General features: G+C 34.7%; 1 long non-coding RNA gene across 1 annotated transcript in view; it reads right to left on the bottom strand.

Moving 5' to 3' along the window:
* Nucleotides 1–754: 754 nt before the first annotated feature.
* The window catches only part of LOC103103785 (uncharacterized), a 176,302-nt gene continuing 149,359 nt past the window's right edge, over nucleotides 755–27,697 (bottom strand). Inside the window, exons 3-6 of the long non-coding RNA XR_008915159.1 lie at nucleotides 4,597–4,646; nucleotides 3,923–4,004; nucleotides 2,701–2,763; nucleotides 755–2,560 (exon numbers count right to left, since the gene is read on the bottom strand). This is a non-coding gene — a long non-coding RNA (uncharacterized LOC103103785). The remainder of the gene's footprint in view (nucleotides 2,561–2,700; nucleotides 2,764–3,922; nucleotides 4,005–4,596; nucleotides 4,647–27,697) is intronic.

Here is a 27,697-nt window from a genome sequence, read left to right as displayed (position 1 = left end):
TGTCTCTGTGTGTCTCTATCTCTGTCTGTCTCTGTCTCTCTATCCCTGTTTCTCTCTCTCTTTATCCATGCGAATGTGTATCAATCTCATCTACTCTTTTGGAACAAAGAACACATGCAAAAACATTCAATAAAATGACTTCATCTGGTAACATACAATATTGTGCCCTAGGAGTCCACTGCCTCTCTTCTGGGAGAAAGAAATATTTCATTATCTGTTCTCTGATATGATTCCTGGCTTCTCAGTTGCTCAGTTAAGTTTCCTTTTATTGACCTCTTCATTTTTGTAGCTCAACATTATTATGCTTTTTATGTATGCTTTTTGTTTTTCTGTTTGTTTCTTATTTTTCATTCCAAAATAAAATATCATATTAATTGCAGAATAAAAATAAGGATTTTTTCATGAAAATGTGAATCTCAATTTCCTACCATTTGTTTTAGAATATAAGTATATAACAAATTCCACATGTTATTTTCAAAAATTTCCAGTTTGTTTTGTTTCCTTCTAAACTACCTTTTCTTCATTTAAAAACTTTTCAATTGACCATTTTGGGGGTGGGGTGTAAAATCACTACTGCAAACCCATCCTCTTCTCTAACCACCTCCTCAGTTAAAAAATAGGGGGAGAAAATTCTTATAATTGTTAAATATAGTCATGTAAAAAGAAACAGTAATCATCCCCCCAAAAAAAGTATTTCTTTTTTTTTTACCTTGAGATGGGTAGCTTGCTTCAATATTAGTTCTTTATAATCTTCTTGATCATTGCATTTTGTTTTTAAATATTTTAAATATTTTTCCTTCACAATGTTATTGTCCTTGAAATTCTTCTGATTGCTAACTTGACTATATTACACATTTATAGTAACCAGGATTCTCTGAAACAATCTCTTTTGACCTTTCTTATAGTAAAATAGTATTTTGTGTGATCTTTGGTCTGTCATTTTATTTTTTTATTTTAGTTTCTCATTCCCAAACTAGGACTGGGAAAATTGGGCTAGAATCTGTTAATTAATATTCTAACTCTGGATCTATGAATTATGAACAATGGTGTTATATGATTATCACAATTCTTCTTTATAAAGCTTTTTATATTGATGCAAAATATTTACCCTTCAAGAGATTTTTTCTCATTTTAACTTTATTGATTTAATTTACATGAAATAGTTTTATTTTTCTTCTAACCCAGATTGTCTATTTGTTTTTTGAGTTCTTCTCTTTCCCAAATCTACCTACTTTCTGTTTATATTATGCTATTGTAGGCCTTCTAGAATTAGGGTTGAGATTTTTCAGAGTCAAGTAGAGCATTTAAATCTCAGAAACAGAAGAAGGTCCTTTGAAATTGAATATAGGAAGAAAAGGAGAACTGGAAAGTCCCAACCATGATGTTGAAACACATAGTATAGAAAATGAACACAGGGTTTTTCCTGCCCATGTGTGACACAATGCAATCTTATGGTATGAATTTTCCCCCCAAAGAATTACAGTTCTAAGTCCCTCTTTCCTGGATAATGGTATATGATACTGAATGCTTTGTTAGCACTTCCATTTTAAACAGGTAAAACTGATTCCCAGGAATTTTCTGTCAGGACAACAAAATTGATATTGAGTCACAATCATTTGCATAAAAATATTAATATAAAGAAGAAAATCCATTAAAATGAAGAGACTAACAAAATAAGAACTTATGATTGAGGATGGGCATAATTTATTTGTGGATGTGCAGCCATGAGTTATTTGGCCCTTCTACACAAATGAGATAACTGTCATATCCCATCATATCCCACTATCATGAATTATATATAACAACATTGGGTGAAATATGAAATTCTAAAAATACACTGAAAGGCTGGAGTCATCTTAATGGTTTATTATGATAGGTGTTCCTGGTTTTGAAATATCTTCTTTCATAGGAGACAAATGGGCACGACATTATTTTAGAAAGTCCACATCTTTTAAAAAGATAGATGAAAAGCTCTTTGAGACAGCTGTGCTATTTTATTAGGAGAACAACACTTTCTTCCTAAATATTCCTTATGGATGTTTCATGGAATAGTCAAGTGATGCTCTGGATGTTTTTTTCTAAAATAAAACCCATGGAAATGTCACCTGAGAAGTTGGCAGGATTTCACCATCGACTGTGAAGATGGTAGGATAGTTAAGGATAATAAAAAACATGGCAGCTTACAAACAAAGTAAATTACCCCATAAATTTCTTTCATTCACTTAGGAAGCAATTTTTAGATTTCACATGGACCCAGGCATAGGCACGACCTAAAATAGAAACTTGTTACATTAAAAGAAAATATTGTTCCATTTCTTTTTTTAACTTGCCTCATTTAGTTTCATACTACCACTCATGCCACTTGCAAGTTTTTCCTATTTTGAGGATCTTCTGATTTTATTCTCTTTCCCCTTTTCGTATTTCTCAGATGTCTTGGAGAAGGGTGGGGTAGGCAGAATCCTAAATACATAATGGATACACAAGGCACTGTGGGACATGAGCACTGAACCTGTCAACATGTCACTCATAATCACATTTTCTTCTGCTCAACTGTGCACACCTGGGGAAGATATAAAATTCAGACTCCTACATTCTAATACCCCATTCTGTTTGGGTAGTGAACATCTGGCCAATTAATTTTCAGTTGTTTGGGGGGTTGGATTACCAATTACAGCATTCATGGCTTCTGGTTTTCATTACCTTTCCATTCCAAGTATTAGATTCTGAATGACTGTTGATATGGAAACTTGTATAGCCTGCATTCTAGAGAAGGGTACAAAGAGGAAGCACTTTGTTGTCTTAAGTCATAAGAAGTCATGCTATAATTGCATGTGATGTGATGTACTCTTTTCTCCCCAAACCTTTCCTATACATATCTAAAGGATCTCACAATCTAAGTGAGATGGTTTGTTAATCCAAAACTTACTCCAAAATCAATGATGTATTATTATCATATGCATTTCTGCTGGCCATAGGGTCATACTCAATTCTTTGAAAGACTTTCTTCCTGGATAATTTTTTTAATAAGGAAGAAGATATGTAGTGTTCAAGTTGGGGACCAAGGATTCTTAATCCTTTTCTTAAAAAAGACAGATAATTTTTGATAAAGCTGCTAGCCCTTCTTTTTGAGGATTGAGACATTTTTCCATTTTATAACTCTTTACAGGAGTATCTGTTTTGGCCTTAATCAAAATCAGAAGTCCAAGGACAGAAGATGGTCATATAGTCTGCCAGTCTTCTGTGTGTCTGTGTTCCATATAGCTACCATTTGGCTGCTAAATATATGTCTTTGACAGTTCTATAGTGAACTCAGCAGTGTTCAGGCTATTATTTAAGGGTTTCTTAAGAATAAATATCAAATAATCTGAAAAGGCATCTTAGAGGGTCAGAGTGCAGCCATTCCTTATGGTTGCTAGCTGCAGGGAATAGAATGAACATTTTTTTCCCCACAGAATCCTCAGCTCCACTTTTTCTGCTAATGGAGGATCTACAAAATTTATCACCACTGTTACAGTTCTTGTATCCAACATGTGTGATCAACACCCAACACCTAGGGCCACATAGGAGCAGAAAAGATGGATTGGCAGAAAGATGCTCAGAACATTTTTTGAGACTTGGGATTCCATTGGGGTAGGTGATTTCAAATGAGGAAATTTCCTTTGCCGATGCAGAATGGCATTTGTTTTCTAACTTACCATTTAGAGAACTACAATATATATCATTCCCATATCATGCAAGAATCATATAATTATATGCCATCTGTGATATTTCAGCATTGTCAAAAATATTTCTTAAAACATTTCAGTGTCAATGCTATTATATATAAATGAATAAATGGTATTCAATAAAATTCCTTAATCTTTTTTTGGCATTATTCTCTACACATATGTTGTACTTAGATACATATCTAATTCATACTTACCTATAGAGAATAGTGCACTTATAAACTGGTAAACAGGGCAAGTCCAAATGAAAACAAAGCCTTTGTTCAAGTGTTTAAATAACTGTGAAGTTAATAAGGGGAAAAAAACTTTTTAAGGAGTTAAATTCAAATCTGAGGTTAGTGAAAACTTTACTTGTTTTTTTTTTTAATACCACTATTTCAATAAAAGTTTTTTTTTAATTATCTTCATTGATTTTAGGTACTGAATCAAATTTTTCTCTTCACTTGGACAGGTCCTATCTGCTGACATGCCAAAAGACTGGTTGCTGAATATGGGCCTACTTTTGAATATGGACCTTAATAGCCATATTTTTTGAAGTTTTAAAGCATTCATGTACCATGTTAAATTATAGTCCCTCCCTCCTCTGATAGATTCCAGTCTTTTGATTTTCTGCTTCTTTCTTTGCTACAGTAAATTGATTCCTTTAAAACATCCAGGTGCAAATGAATTAATGGTCTTGTATTGTGAATGAGAGTGATGTGGTCCCTCCTTCTCCTTCTCCACATTGAGGTCCTTTCCCCTTCTGAGAAACCCACATATCAATTAAACTCACCTGCTAATTAAAAGCTTGTTTGGAAAATTCCTTGCTAGTTAGAAGCAAGGAAAGTGTAAAGGTGTCTAAAAATAGAGGCTTTGAATGTCAGTTACTTACTTCTTCGTGGGTTCCTGGTTTCTTGAGTTGAATTGGGCACTAGTGAAGAGCTAGAAGAGAGAAGGAGGGAGAGAAACACTAAGTATGCTTTTTAAGTGTAGTTCCATGGGGGTGTTTAGATGGTTCTGCTGCTTTTGCTCCTCCACTGAATGACTGGCACCCATACAAGTGAAAACACACACACACACACACACACACACACACCAGTATTTATTCAGAAGCATTAGTCAACTAACATTTCTCAAAACTCACATAGAAATTCATCTGATCATTTTCCTTATATGATGGATAAGTAGATAATATATTGACTGCAAACAATCAAAATCAAACTCTTTTCTAGTATTAAGGTATCAGACAAATCAAGATGGTCAAGGAAAGACTTTTGTAGTTGCATCACTAGCATTATTGATACAATAATTGAATATAAATCAATTCTTATAATTGGTCAGGTTCACAAAAATACTATTATGAATATTACTATAATAGATACTAATAGAATAATACTAATGGCATATTGAGGAAGAGCTAGGTGGTATAGTGAATAGAACACTGAGCTTGGAATCTGAAAGGCTTCTCTTCATGACTTCAAATCTGGCCACAGATATTTATTAGATATGTTATCCTAGACAAGTCACTTTATCCTATTTGTCTCAATTCTTCTTTAGCAAAATGAGCTGTAGAAGAAAATGCCAAAACATTCCAGGACCTTTACCATTAAAATTCTAAATGGGGTCACAAAAAGTCTGATCCAACTGAAACAACAGATCTCTGAAGTAATACTCATCTTATTTTATTAATACTATCAATACTAGTAAGATAATACCAATATTATATGAGAATAATACTAATACTATTAATAGTAGTAATATAAATATCATTGCTACTACTAGTAATGATAGTAGCATCACTATTAGTATTATTACTAACCTGATCAAGTAAAATAATTTTACAATAGTATTATTATCATTACTATCATTAATATTACTACTGCTAATGACAATAATAACAATAATAGTGGTAGAAGTAATAATAATATTTTTAACTGGTGCTGTTGTCCCAAAGATGCTTTCAATGAGCTTATAGAAAAATTCAAAATGAAGCGACAAAAAAAGGAACATCCCTGAAAGTTCACACTTAGTGCTCAATTGTTGGGAGAAATTCTATACAGATTAATAAGTTCTTAGTCTCAGTTTTTTTTTTCATCTATGAAATCCAATTAATATTATTTCCACCAACCTATACTTTTTGGGGCAAATGTTTTAGGAAAGCTTAGAGAACTCTTTCTTTCTCTAGATAAATAAACACAGATGTGTATATGTATGTATTTGTGTATCAGGACACACATGTATGTATATGTATACCCATATATGTATATGCATAATTGAATATGGAGAGAAAGTTGGTCAACAACTCCAAAAATCTGAAATGGTTTTAGAAAGAACTAGTCATTCAGTAGAACAGAGAGCCAGAAGAAGGGATGCTTGCCTCAGGTCTCTACATGGTTTACATTATATAGAGTTCAAACAAGGACATAAGGAAATTTGCCTTATTGTCCCTCACCTAGGCATTAATTAATTGGTCTACAGAAGGTTGAAATGTATACCAGTAGAGAAGTCAATTTCATTTGGGGAACCTAAAACACAAGCTTTAGGTAGAACCCAAAATTAGATCTGAGAAGACCTAAAACAAACACAAGTTGGTATCTAAACATTCCTTAGGCCATCTTTTTTCCCCAAACTTATCTGAGGTTAACCTGACCTCTACAATTGGGTTAGATAGTTCTAGCCACCTAAAGCTAAATTCAAAGAATATTTATAACTGATAAATAATAGAATATTTCCACACTACATATGTTATTTTTTGCTTTGTTTTATTCTTTTTCTCATCTTATATTTGTTGAGATTCAAATAGAAGTGCTCTTTGAATAAGACTCTACCTTGCTATTTTAAAATATATATATTTAATGTTCCACAGATCATTGCCTAGGTTGATAAAAAAACTTCTTTTTATAATTGAATAAAAGCATTGGTATGCAAATTCTTTTTTCTATAAGCTCTTTGAAAGCATCTTTGGGACAACAGCACCAGTTAAAACTATTATTATTACTTCTACCACTATTATTGTTATTATTGTCATTAGCAGTAGTAATAGTAATGATAGTAATGATAATAATACTATTGTAAAATTATTTTACTTGATCAGGTTAGTAATAATACTAATAGTGATGCTACTATCATTACTAGTAGTAGCAATGATATTTATATTAGCATTAAATAAGACCATTTATATGCCATGTTTTATAGATATGAATGGTCTCTGCCCTCAAAGAGCTTATATTCTAAAGGGGTATAACACTATTGCATATATACTTATACACAAAATAATCATGCCAAATGGAAAATTAACATATAATTATGCTATATATATATACACACACATATATACACACAAAACATAAAAAGAAAATAAAATTAGTTAGAATTGCACTGAAGATGGTCTCAACTTCTATCAAATACAAGTTTTTATGTATAAAATTCTCTTTATAGTTTCCTGACACTTTGATAAAAATATAAACTTCTAAAGAAAATAGCAAAACATATCTATAGCACAGAGAAAGCTACATCAGCATTAGAATTCTGACTTGTGTTTTAAAATATCCCATATCTCCCCAAAAATATTCTATAAAATGAGAAACTGACTTTTTTGGAGGAAGCTCAGGAGTAAGAGGAAGTGAAAAAATTGAGGCCTTCCTTCATCTGTCAGTTTTGTGAAGAATAGACCTTTCTGTGGTATCTAGGGATGATAGCCGCTTACAGGGAAATGGAAATGTGGGCTAGCTATATTTTCCAAGCTCCTCTAATGAGGAAGCATGATACCATAGGAATAGAACTAGATTTAGATTTAGAGGACCTGGCTTGAGTCCTATACCTACTACTCTATGACTTCCTGCAAGTTGTTTAACTTGTCAGCCTAGGTTTCCTCATCTGTAAGATGAAGTGGTTGAACTAGATGACTTCTGAGGTCCTTTTTATCTCAAAATCAATGACCTTACACCCTGATAAGCAATAAGATAAGATACTTGATAGAGGACCAGGTAGGTTATTTTTGTATTTTAAATTTTCTTTTACATTTCAATGTATACATATTCAAGTCTACCTGTATTTAAATTGAATTATAGAATTTCCAAGGACATTACAAGCTATTTGTTCTTCTTCCACACTCCTATACATAGTTTAAAAGTTGAGTAAATTGAAGTCTTTGGAAATAGAGTTCTTGCCCAAAGTCACATAATTAGTTAGTAGAAGAACTTATTAGAATGCTTTTTTTTTGAGCAAGGATAAAAGTGGAAGAATATGGAAAGTCACTGGGCCACTCCAGGCCTTTCTTTTGTCATCTGTAGAATGAAGAGTATAGACCGAATGACCTCCAAGCTTCCTTCTAGCTTTAAACACGTGAACCTGACTTTTAATGTTTATGAAACAACAAATAAACAAAATACAGGGTCTTAAATTTTAATGGCTTGTTTCCACATCACTACATTGTATGAATGAGATTTTATATAAACTAGGAAACTAACTACAGAATGTAAATTGAATTATATATAAAAAATGAGATAGTATTTGTAAAGTACTTGGCATAACACCTGACAAAATAGGCACAATATAAATGTTCTTACTGTTCTTATTGTTATTTTTAAACTTCCTCTCCCTCTAATCAATCAATAATAAATTATTAAGTCTCTTCCATGTGCCAGGCACTGAGTCTACAAAGAAAAAAAAAATGAAATCATCCCTGTTCTCAAAGAACTTACACTCCATCAGGGGGAGATATCTATAAATATAGGCAGATACAAAAATATGTGAATGATACAAGTTTTAGGGGTTACTTTCCAAAATCCTATTCTCACTGGCATGTCTGGTCCCCTGAGGATCATTTCTTTCTTTCTCAGGGTTCCAGAGGTCAGGTAACTGTCCTAGGCAACAAATGGCCAAAGGTACTATCAGGTTAGCACATTAATTTGTTTATGAAACCATTCAGATGAGGATGGCAAAAGATTATGAGTAATATTGCCTCACAAGATGGCAAGAAGCAACAGCAATTAAAATAAGCTTAAAGAAAACTTGGCAGAGACCAATCAAAGTTTTTATGGAGGCATTTAAGTATAAAACTGGAAGGAGAACAACAAACACATGAAAAATGGAAAAGATGTGTAAAAAATTCTGTAACACATTTCGTCATCAACAAAAATAGAGCCAACACAATTGGATGCTAATGTCATAGCCCTAGATATGCATCATAAATAAGTTGAAATAGCAATGAATAAACCAAGAAAATAAAGAACAGTGGGACTAGACCAAGTATGCACAGAAGAGGTTTTTATGCCAGAAGGACATTGGCACAGGCAATAAACATTTTATTAAATGCCTACTGTATACTAAGCACTGTGTTATGTGCTAGGATATAGAGAAAGGCAAAAAGCAATCTCTGCTCTCAAGGAGTGGAGGTGATATCATCCAAACAGCTATGTATAAATAAACTAAATACAGGATGAATTGGAAATAATCAACAGAAGAAAAAAAAGTTAAAGGGGGCTCAGGAAAGGCTTTCTCTAGAAGTTAGGATTTTAGCTGGGACCTGAAGGAATCCAGGAGATGCATATGAGAGAGGAGAGAATTCTAAATGTGGAGGGAATTGGTAAAGAGTTTGGAGTTCCAAATAATAATAAAGGAGTTGAATATCCTTGTATGGCAGAGTACAAGGAAAGGAATAAGGTATAAGAAAATGGAAAGATAGGAAGGGGCCAGATTATTTTTAAACCTAATAGATAATTTTATATTTGATCTGAGAGGTGACTGGGAGTCATTGGAATTTGCTGACTGTTTCTGTGGAGAGGGGGTGAGGAGGAGTGATATGGTAAGTCTTGTAATTACCTAAAATCACTTTGACAGCTGAATGGAGGATGGATTGGCATTTGAACATGGGGAGATCAAATCTCAAGGAATTTTAAAGAGAGGGGAATAAAAAAAATCCAAGACTTAATTTTCAACAAAAAAACATGGCCTAGAGAAAATCAATAACTTTTTACCCATAAACCTATTTTTTCAAATTTCCAAAATGTTATGAGACAATCTATACATATATTAATAGTATCCATGAGCAAGGTGTGAAAAAGGGAAAAAAAGGGAAGGCTTTTCAAATGATTTCATATGGAAAACTCCATATCCTTCTAGTTACTTGTTTGACAGATATAGATAAAGAAAAATCTCTATGAAGTTAGTACTTATTGAATATAAGCACATATTTGAGTTAATATGGCAAAATGCAATCTTAAAGGCTCTTCTCTAGCCAACTTATGGCCATCAACATGTCAGCATGATATAAGTATCTTAAAAGGAATAGCAACAATTATTACATTGCTTGATGACCCTTGCATGTCAAACAAGTTATGGAATTGGGAGATATGATTGCCAAAGGTTTTGCCATTGTATGGGAAGGTATTCAAACCAGAGTCCAAACTGAAGAGAGGTTCCTTAGCATTAGAGTGATTCTCTATATCCTTCTATTGTGGATAAAATTCTATTTTTTTTATGAAGTTTGGAGTATTTGTCTTCCTCAATGAGGGCCAAAATTACTCCCATAATTTCAACATAATTCTCCATGGGCATGTATTTGGGCAAAAGGATGGGCAAAGGATGGGCAAAGGATGTATGATTTCCGGACTATGATATTCAGTTAGAGGGACAACTCAAAAAACTAGGCTATCACACTCTTTGTGGTGGCAAAAATTCGGAAAATGAGGGGATGCCCTTCAATTGGGGAATGGCTGAACAAAATGTGTTATCTGTTGGTGATGGAATACTATTGTACTCAAAGGAATTGTGCTCAAAAAACTGGAGGAATTCCATGTGAACTGGAAAGACCTCCAGGAATTGATGCAGAGTGAAAGGAGCAGAACCAGAAGAACATTATACACAGAGACTGACATACTGTGTCACAATCAAATGTAATGGACTTCTCTGCTAGCAGCAATGCAGTGATCCAGGACAATTCTGAGGGACTTATGAGAAGAACGCTATCCACAATCATAGGAAGAATTGTGGGAGTAGAAACACAGAAGAGAAACAACTGCTTGATCACATGGGTCGATGGGGATATGATTGGGAATATAGATTCTAAATTATCACCTTGGTACAATTATCAATAAAAAGGAAATAGGTCTTGATCAATGATACATGTAAAATCCAGTGGAATTGCATATTGGTTACAGGGGGTGGGGGTGAGTGGAGAACATGAATCATGAAACCATGGAAAAATATTTTAAATTAATTAATTAAATAAAAATTTTCAATAAAAAAAAAGCTAGGCTATCAGCAAATCTTTCTTGGATAGACACTGAAAATAGACATTGATTTCAGTGCATAAATGAAAAAGACACACAATTGGCTGGAGATCTTTGGGAGCATGCATTTCTCCCAACATTCAAATGAATTCAAACTTTTTCCTGAAACAAAGGCCCATATTTTACACCAGTATTCTTCCAATGATGTTGTATTGCTCTGCATTAGTATAGAATGCTACAATCTCTAAAGAACTGTAATTGTAGATACCCTAAAAGGCAATAGAAAGATGGTTAGGGGATACAAGTAGATTCCAACATACTACAAATAAAGAATTCAAAGGATATCCTAAGAAAAACATATGGCCAGAAGAAGGTGAGTTGGCATGCTGTACTGTTATCCACTCACAATCAAAACAACGAGAAAAATCTCTCCCAAAATTTGGTATATCCTTGTGGAGGATTTATGGGGGAACAAAATAGTCACACAGGATGTGGAGTAATGGATGGGTTTTAATCAACATCATTGGAATGAGGACTAGTTTTTAAATAGATCACAGATTCAATCATATATTGAAGTCTCTCCAAAGAAAACTGTAATGATTTATTGTATCCTGTAAGTCTACCATATTCATTATCTTTTTTTGTTTTGCTTTGTTAAAATACAGCTGAGCTTGACCTAGTGACTAACCCATTGTAGGTCAACTTCCCTTACATAACTGAGGATAGAATATGGAGAAATGAATCCCTATCATTTGTAAACTTGATATTGGAGAGACACAAAATTAAAACATGTAAATTAGAATGCCTTCTCTTTGTTGTTCCATCACACACAAAAAAATCACAAATAACAAATTAAAGGAAAAAGTCAATTACAATGGGGATCATACATGAAGAGATTTTAGTTATGGATATGACCCTCCTCCCTCTGTAAGTGTCTGGGAAAAAGAAGAAAATCATGATGCCAATGCCACTGGAGAAAGGGAAAGAATCAAATATCAAGGAGCAATAAAAGAGTGAAAATAAATAATTGGGCAATAGGGGCATGGAGAGCAATGATGAAGGCTATCCATCTGAGATTCCAGCTGTAAAAAATCCAGATAAGTCAACTGGAACAGAGAATGTTCAGGTTCCTAAAAATTCAGTTTCAAGTTGCTCTGAAATTTTAAGGAGAAAAAAAAAAGGCAGGGGGATCTTAAAATGAGATCTATATCTCCAGACAAATGGTTGAGCAGAGACATATTTTTTAATTGGCCTACTACTTTTGACCTTTTTATATGACTGAAGAATTTTAAACATGAGTTCTCCCCATTTCTGCCATTTCCTTACACAATTCTTCTAATTTCTCACATCTCTTCACTTATTCTCTTTTTCACCTATATTTCCTCACTTCTTGGGCTGTTATTCAAATGTCTCTTTTCTGCAAAAGACAAATAAAATTTTATTTTGTATTTTGCATTCTATCTTCAGAGCAATGTAAACTTCAAAGTGTCTCTGACTTTATTGTTTATTCCTTAAAACCATTTTCACCAGTGCCCTCAACACATTCTCAGCTGGGCTAAAAAACACTTTGTCCTTTTCAAGTTATAGAGTATCTGTTACATCTGTTTACCAGACAGACAAATAATTACAATTCATGTCATCACTGATTCTGTTATTTAGTTATTCTTACTTATTTGGTAGCAGCGAAATAGAATTCAAATGCTTTGGACACATTACTATTAATTTGTACTTCATGGGGAAAGCCCAACTCTTTACTTTTTAGAGAAGCAATCAATGAGGCAGAATCTGACACAGAAATGGCAAATTATATTAAGTTTCCATATGATTCTTGATCCTTTGCCAGTTATCTGATATATTCATAGAATGCACAAGTCAGGGTATGTGCACTGGTTAATAACAGGATGCAAAATTTCCTCTGTTCCCTCACTAGGTTAATCCTCTATGCTGTTTGAAGAAGAGAATTCAAAAATTTTTTTTTTCATCTGTAGAGCAAGACTTTTTTTTTAACACAACAGTAGTATTTTCTTTCATTTGCAGTCAATCCTTTAGAAACTAGAGTTGATTTTTTTATTTGCACACTTATACAAAGCATCTGTATGTTTATTATTACAATTATTCAGCCTGCATTCCAGAGTACTAACTACTTTGGGTAATTAGAGTACAGTTTATTTTTATAATTTAACCTGAGCCACACAGTGAAAAATCTTTTTGACCTGGATCTTGGAGTCATTTTTGCAAAGAATTTTAAACCTACTTAATGGTCAACCCACTATGGCCAGTAATAACTTTGGGGCTGTTTCCTTTTAATTTTCTTTGCAAATTAAAAAAAAAATTCAAAGTATCCCAGTGCAAGGTATGCATGTATACAATGTATTGTGTGAAATGGAAGTGGTAGCTACAGACTGTAATCAGGTCAATGTATTAATTTCCAAAAGGAGAAAGAAGGTAGATTCTTCTGCAGCATTATATAATTGAAAAGTCCCTTGGACTTAATTCATTTCTCCTCCATTTGAAAGCCCTTCAAACATTCTGAAGATGGCTATCGTGGCTTTTCTTTCCAAAGTCAAATAGCCACATATCCTTTGACCAAGCTTCATACAACATGATTTTAAATACTCTGCAGCATCTACATTTGGTCCATCTTGTTAAACTCTGTCCTAAAACATAACTTTTGCAAATTAGGTGGACTATTCTTACCTAATGTAATTTTCTAAAGTATAGCAGAACACAGCTCTAACTTCCCCCATTATTGGTTCAAAGTTATTAAATGCAGTCTAAGATCACATTACATTTTGTCTCTGTCACATACCACTATTGACTTGTATGGAGCTTGTAGTTCATTAAAACTTTAAGATTCTTTATCATCTGACCTAGATTAGTCACAGATTTGTCTAGGATGGAGCTAGGAAGGTTACAGCGAAGTTGGTTTTGTTTTTTTTTAATGTCTAAAATACTTGTTGTTGAAGAACAGAAGGGGTCACCTCAGTTTGTAGTGAGTTCTATATAATAGATAGTATTTAAGCAAAGGCTGTTTTGTTGTTGTTTTTGTTGCAATGTTATAGTTGTATGTGTGAGAGTATCTTCTGAGTGAAAATCTAGGACAAATCATTTTTATTCAAGCTTTTTTGGCATAAATAATATTCTACTTAATAGAGAAAACATGAACAATATGTGAATTGAGTAGTTTTGCCTTCTTGCTTTGACAGATAGGGGATATAGTGGATAGAGCACGAGGAATGGAGTCAAAAAATGAGCCTTCTTGAGTTCTAATATGGCCTCAGATGTGACTCAGGGAAAGTCACTTCACCCTATTTGCCTCAATTTTGTCTTCTGGAAAAGGAAAAGAGAAAAAACCACTCCAGTGTCTTTTTTTCTTTTTTAAAAACCTTTACCTTATGTCTTAGATTTCATATTGTGTATTGGTTCCAAGGAAAAAGAATTATAAGGGATGAACAATTGAGATTAAGTGACTTGTCCAGGGTGACATAATTTTAAAAAATGTCTGAAACCAGATTAGAACCCATCCTTAAGGAATCTTATTTTTCTCCCAAAGTAAAGGGTACTTATCTTTACTACATGGTTTATTTAGCATTTAGAAGAGACTGACCCCTCTTTACTTGGCACAAATTCTGAGATGATACATGTATTTCTTCCCAATTTTAGTAACATTTTTTTTTACAATTCTTCCTTGGTAAGCAGAATTGGGTCCAAACTAATACTTCCAATCATTGCTACAAGAGTCTACTAGCTGAGGCCTTTCAGTTCTGAGTCATTCTGTACTTTGATATTTGAGTATTCCACAAACAAATGTACACTGATTCCTCTGACTGTTGACAACAATTTATGCTAGATTTCAGTAAGCCTTACTTTATTCAGCATTGTCTCATTTGCTTCTTCCAAATTCTATTCTGGTGAGGAAAATCTTTTTTTAAAACCATTGCTCATTCTTCTTTTTGGTTTTTGTTGATCATTTGTCCATCAGACGTACTCATTTATTTATTTTTAATTTGAAATTTTTCATTTAATTAAATAATTTGGAAGATTTTTCCATGGTTACATGATTTATGTTCTTTCCCTCTCCTCCTCCCAACCCCCTCCCATAGCCAACGAGCAATTCTACTGGGTTTTACATGAGACCCACTCATTTAGAATGACCTCCTCCTCCTCTTTCTTTCCCAATCTAAACCCAACCTTCAAGGCTAGCTAATGATTCACCTCTACTATAAATATATACTATACTTTCTCTGATTTTTCACTTGGGAATAATTTCTGAGAGTAGTATTTGATCCTTCCCATGCCTTCCACTTGGTAGAAACTGTCTCAATTATCAGGGAAGACCTGAGAATATGAGAAAGGGGTCATGGGGAAGAGAGGGGACATGAAAGATTTTTGGTACCAGATTCCAGTTTTCTCTTCCTTTTTTTCCACTGGAAATTTTGAGATGCCTCAGAGAAGACTTGGAACTGCCTAGGAGGAATATTTAACTTTTAAAGGCAATATGATGGAGCAAAAAAAATAAAGGGACTGAAATGTTGGAGAACTAAGTTTTAATCCCAGTTCTTCCTTTAATGAGCTCTGTGATGCTGGGAAAATGACTATTTCCTTATCTATATAATTAATAAGATATCTAAGATTCTTTCTGAACCAAAAGATTGTATGATTCCATGAAACATTGCTATAGTAGAGGGGTGTAGATTCAGGTTGCCAAACATTGTATTAAATCCAATCTCAAGTATAGTACAAAGAAGGAAATCATGTCTATTTTAGATGTACATGAAATCTTTCTGTTCACAAATCAGTATTTTGGTAATGAAGAAACATAGCTAAACAAAGTTTGTTGAAGAGTGTCTGCCAGAGGTCAGGCATAAAACTTTCTTCTTCCTTGTAGATTCGGGCCCATTGTTTTACAGGTTTTTAAAAAAAATTGCTATAGTCAAAAAACATTACAAGTTGCCTATTGTGAGAATTTAACATTCTTTTAAAAAAGGCCAGTTGTAAAATATTAAAAAATTAATAACTGAACTCTCTCAAAATCAGCACACAGCTCATGCTGAAGACTTCTGCACTTTCCAATTATCTTCCCTCTGGCAGAGAACATACAAATACTTTTTTTTTAGTAAGCAATTAAGGATTGCATTTCCAGATTATCTTTGATTAATGAAGAGAGATGCAGCATATAGCTAGAATTATGTGATTACAATTGATCTTTATTACCTTTAATAATTTCACTAATTTTTCATAATATCCTCCTTCGGATTTTTATAAATGAGCTATGGCAATTAATAATTTTCATTAGTTTTCCTTGAAGATGGTATGAGATTTTAGATAGAACTATTAGATTAAAAAACACCTTTTTCAAATTTATAATTAAACTGCACACTGTATTATTACATTGAGTTACATTTGATTTTCTACTAATAAGTAGCCAGGTAGAATAGACATGTTTCTCCTCACTCTATGTTCTTTTTACTTAGTAGATTTACATGTTCTAATGTCCTACACACTCATGGGATCTAACTAAGTGAGAAGATAATGCCTGTCTCCTGGAATAAAAGAGGTGTTATCTCATCTTTGAGGTGATATCACACTACTGCTTTTCTAGAAAATTAATTAGGTAGCTGAATGTGTTGTATGAGTGGGAAGCCTAAAGTATGTTGGACCTGGAGTTTAATCCTTAGATCACCTTGACACTACTTGAAAGGAACGTCTTTTAGTTTTGTTTTGGCTTTTTGTAGGAGGCAATATAGCATAATGGATCGAGAGCCTGACTTAGAGTCAGGGAAACCTGGGTTCAAGACTATCCTCTAAGGACTTGGCTGAGCCATCCTGTCACTTAACCTCTAGGCAACTCTAAGACTACATAGTGAAGAAAAATGCAGATTTACATTGGTAGTGGGAGGGAGTCCTCATGGGACCTTGATATAGAAATGAAAAATAAGTTGGAACATCTCAAGCTATTTATTATCTACAGGCCACCCCTTAGAAATTGGGGGTACTTTTTTGTTAACTACTTTACATACAAATTAAAAAACAAAAACAAAACCTCAACAACATAGCAGCTATCACCAGTGTTGTTTCAACTGAGAGGTAAAGAAACTTACTTGGGCCCTGGGTAACTCTTTGAGACTACTAGTTACACTCTTGCTTCTCTGCTGATTTACAGGATACGAATCTTCTCATTTCACTATATATAATAAATTGTACAGGTGCTTCTTAAATTCGTTTTTAAAAGGGTCTACAAGTTTCATATGAAACTCTAGGACTTTAATTTTTAGATGAATTTCTGATTTGTATCAACAGAGGGAATTTTCATACTGGGAATTCCTCACAGAAATGAAAAATTGAATCTAGGATTTCTACCTTCTAAAAGATTGGTTATCTGATATTAGAAGGAATGAAGTTTTTTGGATAAGTGAATTACTTCAAACAAAGTCTAAGTATCAGCATTTTTGTTGCTAACTCTAATTTTGGAGTAGAAATCAGTCTATAGTGATTATATGATTACCTGCCCAATTAAAGATAGTATACTCATAATTTGACTTTTTGTAATGATTCAAGTTCATCTTTATGAACAGGATTCTATTGTGCTACAGAAGGTATGGAACATAGGTCTGAATCAGCACTGACCCTTAAAGATACCCTGAAACTTATTTCCTTGTGAAAGCCATGAGTTCAGCTTGCTCTGGGGTAATCTATATCTTTCTTGTAAAGGTGGAGTAAAGGATGTATGACTTCATGACCTTCAGGTCAATATAACAGGGTTGCCTTTCTGCAAAATTAATTAGTGAATCAAAGGGCAGAGTTGCTTAGTTTTGAGTGATGTCCTCATCTCCTAGAAAATATTTTTCATAGTTGCTGTCAGTGTCCTTTGACTTGTCAGCAGAAAATACTACTGATAATTCCTATATCACTCACACACACAAACACATAGGAATTCAGATACCGACCTTCCTCTCAACTAGCACCCATTGGTTTTATTTTTTTAATTAAAAAGCAGGGTTTGACCTCTCTCCCCAATTCACACTAGTATATACTGCAGAATTGTAGTTGTTTTGGTATGTTGGGTTAAAAAAGGCCTACTTTGGTTGGGTCCTGACCTCTCAAGCTCTTGAAGGAGATATAGAAGGTCATCTAGTCTAACTCCTCTCATTTAGAAATGAGGAAACTGAGGCCAGGAGAGAACAATCTTTCCCCTGTCCCACAAGCAGCAAAATGACAAACCTGGTCTTCTGACTACCTCTCCTGAGCTCTTTCTACTGCTTCTTCTGGCTCCATTCTAAAGTATAAAGTGGTTACCAGTTTCTCTTTCATAATAGTTGGTTTCCTTATTCTTTATCATTAGAATACTGGCTCCATTTTCCACTGTCCCTGCTATCACTTCTAACCTCCTGGCTGTTTCTGCTTATTGCCACCTCTTCTGCTTGCTAACAATAGCAATGATATCTCATGTTAATGGAGCACTTTAAATGCATTATCTCATCATCAAAATAACTCTGTAGAAAAAAATATATATTATCACCATTTTATAGATCAGAAAATCAACTCAGAGGTTAAGTGTTTAGGACAGAGTTGCAGAAGTAATAAATCTCAGAGAAGGGATTCCCTACAAACTCATCCATCCTTTCAATTTACCTCACTTTTCTTCTTTCTGTTTTTCTTTTCTCTTCCCTCCTCTATCTCCTTTCTCAATTGCATTTACCATGTTTCCCTGCTTTGGAGCTGAGTGAAATGGCTTTGATAGTCATCTATAGTCAATGAAAGTTGTTTTTTTTTCTCTTAAAACAAACCAACTAATCACAGCTTGGGGGGAGATTGGGGAGTGTATTCTTAAGATTTTAAGCTGACTCTAATTGGTGGTGGTGTAGAGAACTTGAGCCTTGGAGTCAGAAATTCCATCTCTTATCCTAGCACAGGTGTTTACAGCTTTAGAACTTCTCTAAGATTTGGATTTCTTCATCTGTAAAATTGGGATTAAAATATGTGTATTTCCCACCTATGGGGAGAAAACCAATTTACAAACCTTAAAGAAACTGTCCTTTCTTAAACTTCATTATGTAAACTCCTTTGGTTTTTGAAGGAATTCACTGTACGGCTCCAGGCTTATTTCAGGTTACTTTCTTTTAAGAACTCTAAGGCATTCGACTCTAACTGGCCTACTAGTTCCTCATACCTGATTTACAATCACCCCCCTCTCCCTGTGTTTGCTTGCCCAGAATTAACTGCTTCCTCACATTTGCCTTGCCTTTTATAATTCCTCACTTCTTTCTCCCTAAAACTCAGTTCAAGTATCACCTCCTATACTTAAACCAATGCTAAAACTCCACTGCTTGAGACTTGCCTCAAGAAACTGATTTCTTTCTACTTGGTATATTTTTGGTTTGGTAGGTTTTTTTTTTTCTATGTACATACTGTTTAAGTTACTTTTTGCCAAGCTACAGATTTTCTTTTCATTTCTAGAACCTAGCATAGTGCTTGATGGGTTTTGTGGGGTGTGCAGGGAAGACTAGTCCACCCAGTGGGAGGATTTGTGGATCCCTTTTCAGGATTGCCTTCATCCTTTAGTGGAAAGAGCTCCCTTTGCAGCTGACACTCAGCTCTCACCTGTGGCTCCAATAAGCTTTAGCACACATAGCGGCCACACCCTAGTAAATCATCTTGGAAGGTGAGATAAACCAGGTTGCAAGTAGCCAATAGGCCTCAAACCAACTGGTGAGTTAAGGAGTTACCTAGCCTGGGCATATGAAGACATCCCCCTGCAAAAGGGGCAGATGAGAATAATTTATTTTAGTGGCCATGGAAACAGGTGATGCAGGTGCTATGGAATATTTAGAACCTGGTTAGAAATTAAAGAAGCCAAGATTACCCACTATATCCTGATCCATCCCTTGTCATCCCTAGTCATCTTGACTTTTGTCTTGCCATTGCACTTTGATGACTCTGGAAGGGAGACTGAGGTAGAAAACTTTGTGCCCCTCTGCCTCATTTGCATCCAATTTATGTGCAAGTCAAAAGAAATCACCAGTGATATTATTTTGGTCCTATTTGAGTAGAAAGGGCAACAACCAACCAACAGTGCTTGGCACATCATAGACACATTAAATGCTTATTAAATGAACAAATGCATTAATCATTTTATTACTGGAAATGCTTCCCTGATTGTTTTTCTGTCTCTCTTTTCATTTTCTAATTTGGTCTATTCTGAGGCTGCCCAAAGTCTGACCTTCAGATGCCAGTGGTATTGCTTGAATTTTATCAGAGTTCATAAATGTACACTTTCTTCAGTAACTGGCTACTCTAAAAGGAACTGTTACATACATTTACCAACATCTCTGCACAATTACAAACACATGTTGCTATATGCATAGTTCACTACCAGCCTTTCTATTTTAGCTGTTTTCAGTGACATAATAGGAAAGGTGTTCACTTATACAGATGTTCAGAGATTGAAGGAATATTGGTTCATTTTCATCCAATGCTATGGAAGTTTTATCTCATACTTATAAGCAATGGGGAATTTAATCTTAACTCATTTCAGAGTTAACAAAAAGTATACGAGTATTTAAAGAAATGAATCAAAGACAAAGATGCAACAGGAAAAAAGTATTTGGGTAATTAATTCTGTAACAGCCATGTTACTACTGCCATGAGAATTATTTAAGCTAAAAAAAGTAAGCTGGCTAGATGTGAATACCTTAAAATTCTAAGGTCATTTACAAAGAAGAGGCAGTTGGAAAGAGACTTCACGAACAAAAATTGGAGTTTTACCTACAGTTCATCACTAGAAAGAAGTGCATTGCTATTTTAATAGGCATTTTTTATGGAGGGCAAGGCTCTTGATCAATGCAAACATTCAGTCTCTAGTTAAGAAGCAAATGGTTGTCAAACTATTTTATTTTTCTTATACTTCTGCTTTTTCCCTCTTTCTTGGGTTACCATGAATTTTTTAAAAAAGTGTTAAGTATACCCTTTGCAGAAAACTTGTGAGACCATAGATGAGAGTTACATAGACTAGGCAGATCATCTTCCTGAACTGATGAGATCACACATCGTTTTGAGTATTGAGAACTAAATTCCAAAAAGGTGAATTAAATGAGATTCACATAGCTGTTCAGTGGTAGTTCTAAGGCTTGATTTGACTACTGATGCCTATTTCTCTTTTTACCAGACCATGAAATTCATGACATGACTTGACTTTGATTTCCATAGTCACAGAAAATATCAATAATGGATAACCATTTCTTCACGAATGTTTATCAAAAATAAAAACTCAATATATTTAAAGACTACCTTGTTTGATGGAAAGGTGAGAATTTCTATCACCATTATTTTGTAGCAGTAGAATCTGAAGGAATTGACCTTTAAGTGTTACATCAGCTAGTTTCAGATTGCTATACCATGTTGAAATCAGATGAATATTTTCTTACAGGATTAGACTCAACTTTGGATCATGTCAGATAAAGAAGACTCATGGACCATTTTAATGTCTCTTTTCAAGATCAAAAGGGGACTAAGAGAGATAATCAATTAATAAATATTTATGAAGTGCTTCTTATGTGCCTAGACAGAAGGGTAACAGTTCTAGAGTCTAAAAAAATGTAAAAGATAGCAACATATGCATAATATACACATGTTTATGTATGTGTATGTGTAAAACCATTGAGCATTGCAGCGGAGAGTATGGCTGGCTAGTAATTGATCCTCTTTTTCTGCTTTGTTATTGCTTGATAGGAGCAGAGCTGAATCCTTCCTAGGCCTTTCCTATCTCCATTCGAGGGAATGGTTTATTGCCAGATCTCTCCAATCACTCCCCTGTTCTTCCTATTCCTTCTTCCTCTGTAGATTTAATCGGTCATATATTTTGAGAACAATTAAATGTATATGTAATTTAGGGGCAAAATAAAATACCCAGGACTCATATAGAAACCTTTCTCTAAATTATGTTCATGTCAGATGAAAAGTTATTAGTAAATCATAGCAGTTCAAATTCCCCAGTTAGGAAATTTCCCAACATTCAGGCTAAAGTTTGGCTCTTTGCCCTAATTTACATTTTTGTGTATCTCTTGCCAACTCCTGGAATTTTGATGTGTTAGGTAAAAGAGGAAATATTGGAAACATTTAGGCAAAATAAATGAGAAGAATATAATCTGTTATTAAGAAGGTACTGAGAGAAGATGAGTAAAGAAAATTTTATTGTTTGATACTTTGTTTGGTCATAAAAAGAAGTGTTATAACCAGCTGCTTTAATCTATGTTTTCTGCTCTGAGATTTCTTCAAAATCTCCATGATTTTCCTCTGTCTCCCTTCTCTGCTACAGTTTAGTTTGTGTTTCACTTTTCCTTTTCAATCTCTCTTTTCAGTTTCATCTTTGACCTTTTAAGTTTTCATTGTTCAGTTCATTAAGTCATAGGTGGGGCTGGTTACTTTGCCAATCCACTGTTGCTGCATTTGGTGGTCAGCTCTTATAGTTCCCACTCTATCCCTTCAGTGTGTATTTGGCAGATCCCATGTCCTTCTTTGAGAAATTTCATGCATGATACAATTCTCCCTTCCAGCTCAAAGACTCTCAGGGCTGAGAAAGAATGCTTGTTCTTCTCAACTAAAATTCCCAGGATATCAGTAAGTTCCAAACATCTTTTGTATACAAAATGAATATTTGGGGTGGTAGAATGAAAAGGCACTAGCATCTAGAGGTGGAGCTTTAAAAGCTTCATGTAGAAGGTAGCACTTGAACTGAATCTTGAAGGAAACTAGGGATTCTCCCATAATAAGTAGAGGTACAGACAGAATATATAAACACACTCAGTTGGTATAGAAATGTAACTTACCCAGCAGGGAAGAAGTTGGGGAAGAGAATAAGGAAAAGGGGAATGGTATTGAAAGGGAAGGGCAGTTAGGTGGCATAACTGGATAGAGTCCTTAGTCTAGAGTCAGGAAGACTCATTTGAACCCAGGAATGTTCAAATCTGGCCTTGTCTGCTGTCTGCTTTCTAGCTGTGTAATCCTAGGCAAGTCACTTAAAACTCTATTTGCCTCAATTTCCTCATCTATAAAATGAACTGGCAAAGCAAATGGTGAACCATCCCAGGATTTGTCAAGGAGACCCCAAATGGGCTCACAAAGAGTCAAATACCACTGCAAAATGACTTAACAACAAAATAAGAGGTATTGGTCAGAAGCAACACAGATTTTTGAAGAGGGATAAGGAGAGAGAGAGAGAGAGAGAGAGAGAGAGAGAGAGAGAGAGAGAGAGAGAGAGAGAGAGAGAGAGCGAGAGAGAGAGAGAGAGAGAGGAAAGAAGGATTTTGTTCAGTCATTTTCTAATTGTGTCTAACTTTTTGTGGCCCTATTTGGAATTTTCTTGGCAAAGAAATTGGAGTGGCTTGCTGTTTCCTTTGCAATCTCATTTTATAGATTAGGAAATTGAAGGAAATGGGGCTATGACTTATCCAGGGTCATACAACTTATAAGTGTCTGAGGACAGATGAACTCCTTATTCCTGGTCTGGCACTCTTTCCATTGTACTGAAATACACAATGAGTAATTATAATTTTGAATATAAGAGGGATGAACTCATCCATAAAATGGAATTGGTTAACAGAATGAATTAGAACCAGAATCCAGCAATACGTTGTTACTTGAAACAAAACCACACACATACAGAATTAAAATAAGATGCTGGAACAGAATCTATTATGTTTCAAATGAATTTAAAAAGGCAGGGGTAGCAATCATGATCTCAGACATAGCAAAAGCAAAATTAGACCTAATTAAAAGAGATAATCAGGGAAACTACATTTTGTTAAAAGGTACCATAGATAATGAAGCATTATAAAAAATATTTAAAGTAAGTTTCTCTGATAAAGGCATCATTTCTCAAATATATATATATATAGGAATTTTATCAAATTTATAAAAAATAAGAGCCATTTGCCAATTAATAAATATTCAAAGGAAACGAATAGGCAGATTTCAAAAAAAGAAATCTAAGCCAATCATTTGAAAAAATGCTGTAAATCACTATTGATTGGAGAAATGAAAACTAAAATAATTCACCTATCAGAATCAACAAATACTGGTTGGGATGAGAGAAAATAGGGATAGTAATGAACTTTCAGTGGAGTTGTGAACTGGTCCAAACATTCTGGAGAACAATTTAGAACTACACCCAAAGGGCTATAAAACCGTCCATATCCTTCAATTCAGCATTACCACTACTAGGTGTATAATCCAAAGAGATCAAAGAAAAAATGACCTATAAATATATAAATATTTATAGTCATTCTTTTTGTGATGACAAAGACCTGGAAATTAAGGGAATTCTTGTCGGTTGGGGAATGTCTAAACAAATTGTGGCATATGATTATGATTAAGTATTTTTGTGCTATAAGAAATAACAAAGAGAGTTGGTTCAGAAGAAAAAAAAACATGACAAGACCTATAAAAACTGATTCAAAGTGAAGTGAAAAGAAGTAGGACCATTGTGATACTGTAATGATAATCAACTATGAAAGCAATTCTGATGATTTTAGTCATCTAAGACAATTCCAAAGATTCATGACATAAAAATTGTTTCTGAAAAGAGATCTGTTGAACTCTGAATTCAAACTGAAGTATAACTTTTTATTTCCTTTATGTTTTGCCCTTTTTTGTGATACAGCTAATATTAGGAAATGTTTTGAATGATTTCACATATATAATTGATAAAATTTGCTGGATGGGAGAGAAGGTGAGAGGGAAAAAGAGAAGTTGTAATTCAAAATTAAAAGAAAAATGATGTTAAAAATAAATAATATAATGTAAAAAAAAAAGAGCAACATCTTCCTTTCTCCCCTAATCCTTTGCTGAAGCAGGTGAGCATAAACATGGACAATAGCATATAATGTTAAAATTCTTTGATATGTTTAGCATTACAGAATTTTTCCCCCATAATTCTTTATAAAGAAGGGTTTTCTAAGTGTGGGAAGAAGAGAAACTGTAAGAAATATAGGATATATAAAAATTAAAAGATGAATAAAATGGATTTAAAATTAAATATTATTAAGCACTTTACTTCTATATTTGTCTTCTGACTATGTCAGTATTGAGAAAGAGCTGGAAAAAAGCAGACAGTCTAATAGAAGCAATGGGATAATAATGATAATTGTATTTTCTGCTTAAGAATATTTTGGTGTTAATTTTCCATTTATCAGCTCTACTTCTGACCAAAGGATGAACATTTTGCTACTTTGTTGTTCATTGTAATTCTTTTTGCACCTGAAGATACTATAAAAACCAAAGAAACTATTAAAATGGAGAATTTAGCATTACTCCCCACCCCCCAAATTGGGAGCTATTGATTGTCTATTTTAGTATCTTTTTAGAATTATTATACTGAAATAAGTTTTCCCCCCCTTCAATAAAATGATTACTCTCTTTGGTACAGAGAAATTTGCTTGATCTGAGTTATATGAGTCTGTTTATAGTCCAATGAAGTTCACTGTGTGACTGCTATAGGAAGCCAGCAGCATGTTCTCTTTGGAGGAGATGGGGAAATTCACACAAATATAATAAAAATAGTTGCCATTTGCCCTTAAGGAAAATGCTGCAAGATGGTTATGTTGACACTATATTGGATCCTAGATATTGCCTGCACCTAGATTCTGGATATTGTAAGAGAGTCACCTGCCAACCTGCCAACAGGAACCACCTATCCAGTGGATTAGAAATGGCTCTAATTCTGGTGTGTGTCTTGTACCATCTCTACTTGATTCCGCCACAGCCTTCTCATTTTGCCCCTATTCTTCAATAGCAACCATGAGAGGTAACTAACCCTCAGATTGAGACAGTGCAAGGAATAATCCTATAAGAAAGTAAAGCATGATCTTGTTTTCGGCTGACTAGTAGTGCATAAATTCCTTAAAACCGAAGCAGAATCCAAAGGGAGATTTCATCCAGTAGAAACAAGCAGCCCATGCAAACCATCTGCAGTATAACCACATGACAGACCCAGTGGTGATTTCAGAGTTGCCAATAAAACAAGCTTAGATGCCTCCCAAGGAGACAAATGCTTCTGAAAAATATCTTCCACAGCTTAGCATATGGGTCTGTGATTGCTGCCCAAAACAAAGGGATAAAGAAAGGTAGGATGTGGTGGGAGCTGGAAAATGTTGCTTCCTTTCCTTGGTTTCATTGTGCTGAATAGAGCTTTTCACTCCAGAGAGCCCAGTTCTGCCCTTTAAATATACAAAGAAGACTTGGGAGCCAGCTAGAGGCCACTGGGCATTCTGACAGGCTTTGGGGTTTGATGTTAGCTCCAGGTCCCAGGAGGAATAGAAATGTTAGGGGGGGGGCGATTAGGACTTGATTATTCTTTTATTTTTATCAACCTTTGGAAATTATTTACAGGTCTTTTCCTGCTGAGGAGAGATGAGAGAGGTGGAGGGGGCAGGCAAGAAAAGAGCTGATGAATAATATTTCCTTTTAAGCCCCTTCTACCTTCCTCCTTCCTCCCACCCCCATCTACTTATTCACTATCAATGCAGCTTTTCTTCTTCTTCTTACAGAGGGGACTTTGGAATTCTGGAACCAGAAGGTCTAGTCTGCAGGGCAGAGAAACATCATGCGTTGCCCTGCAGTGTTCCCTATGGCTGACAGAGTAGTGGTACTGTCAGGCTTGGAAGGGCATCCCATCCAAGGCTCCTTGGCCAAAGGCAACGAAGAGATGTCTAGCTGAGGAAGAGCAGTGGGGTTTGGAGTCTCTGAACAGCATAATGCCATTAAATTCTTGTCCGCCTCAGAGTTCCCCCTCAAAAAAAAAGAAGGAAGGAAGGAAAGGTAGAAGGAAGGAAAAAAGGAAGAAGAGTATAGAAAACTTGGTTGATTTGGAGAGATGTGTGTATTATTTTGAACATGATAAATTGAAGAAGGTGCAAAAAAAAGCACATTTACCCTGACCCTAAGGCCAGCAATGCAAGAGAGACAATGTGTCCAGAAGCGGAAAATCTGTGCTTTAATGTCTGTCTCCAGTCTTGCCAAATGCCATACAATGAATCACAATTAACTATGCTCCTAATAAACCCATGCAAAAAGGCAGAAATCATGTGGTGAATAATTAAAAATCCATACAAAATACTAGGAGAGAAACTTGGAGAAGACTGATACAATTTCTTTGGGGGGATGGCTTCAGGGTTTTGCTTGAGAAAAAAACTAACCAAACTAGTGTTTGAGGGAAGCTGTGCCCTTGTCACCAGGCAGCAACAAACTCAGCAGGGGCAGTACGTGTTTATATGCATAAGAGGAAAAAGGCAGTACCTCTCAGTTCCCAGTGGTAAAAAAGTATTTCCTTATTTGTAAAAAGTGTCTACTTCTTATTGGAAGTTTATTTTTTCAGGCTCACTAATTCTGTTGCTTTGGACCATAAAATACATTCAACTTTGACCACAAACCAAAACTATTTATTATGGACTTGCTATGTGTAAAGATGCTGTCCTTGGCACACTGGGAGATTAAAATAAGTAGAAGATAGAGTGCCTATTTTTTGAGACATATAAAATATGACTTTGGAAATTAAAATTGAATATATGGAACAATTAGGGAAAGTAGAACAGCATGGTAGCAAGTGCTAAACTGTATTGTAGAGTCAATAAATGTCATGAGACCACTAAGCGAGAGAAAGACCACTTTGTATTGGAATTTGGAGGGAAGGCTTATTAAAGGTTGTGGAGTTTGAATGGTGCCTTCATGAAGGATATAGTAATGTTTGAATAGTGGGAGAGGAGAGGA

The sequence above is a fragment of the Monodelphis domestica genome, chromosome 1, assembly GCF_027887165.1.
Source record: "Monodelphis domestica isolate mMonDom1 chromosome 1, mMonDom1.pri, whole genome shotgun sequence".
NCBI lineage: Eukaryota > Metazoa > Chordata > Mammalia > Didelphimorphia > Didelphidae > Monodelphis > Monodelphis domestica.
This window is presented reverse-complemented; position numbering and strand designations above follow the sequence as displayed.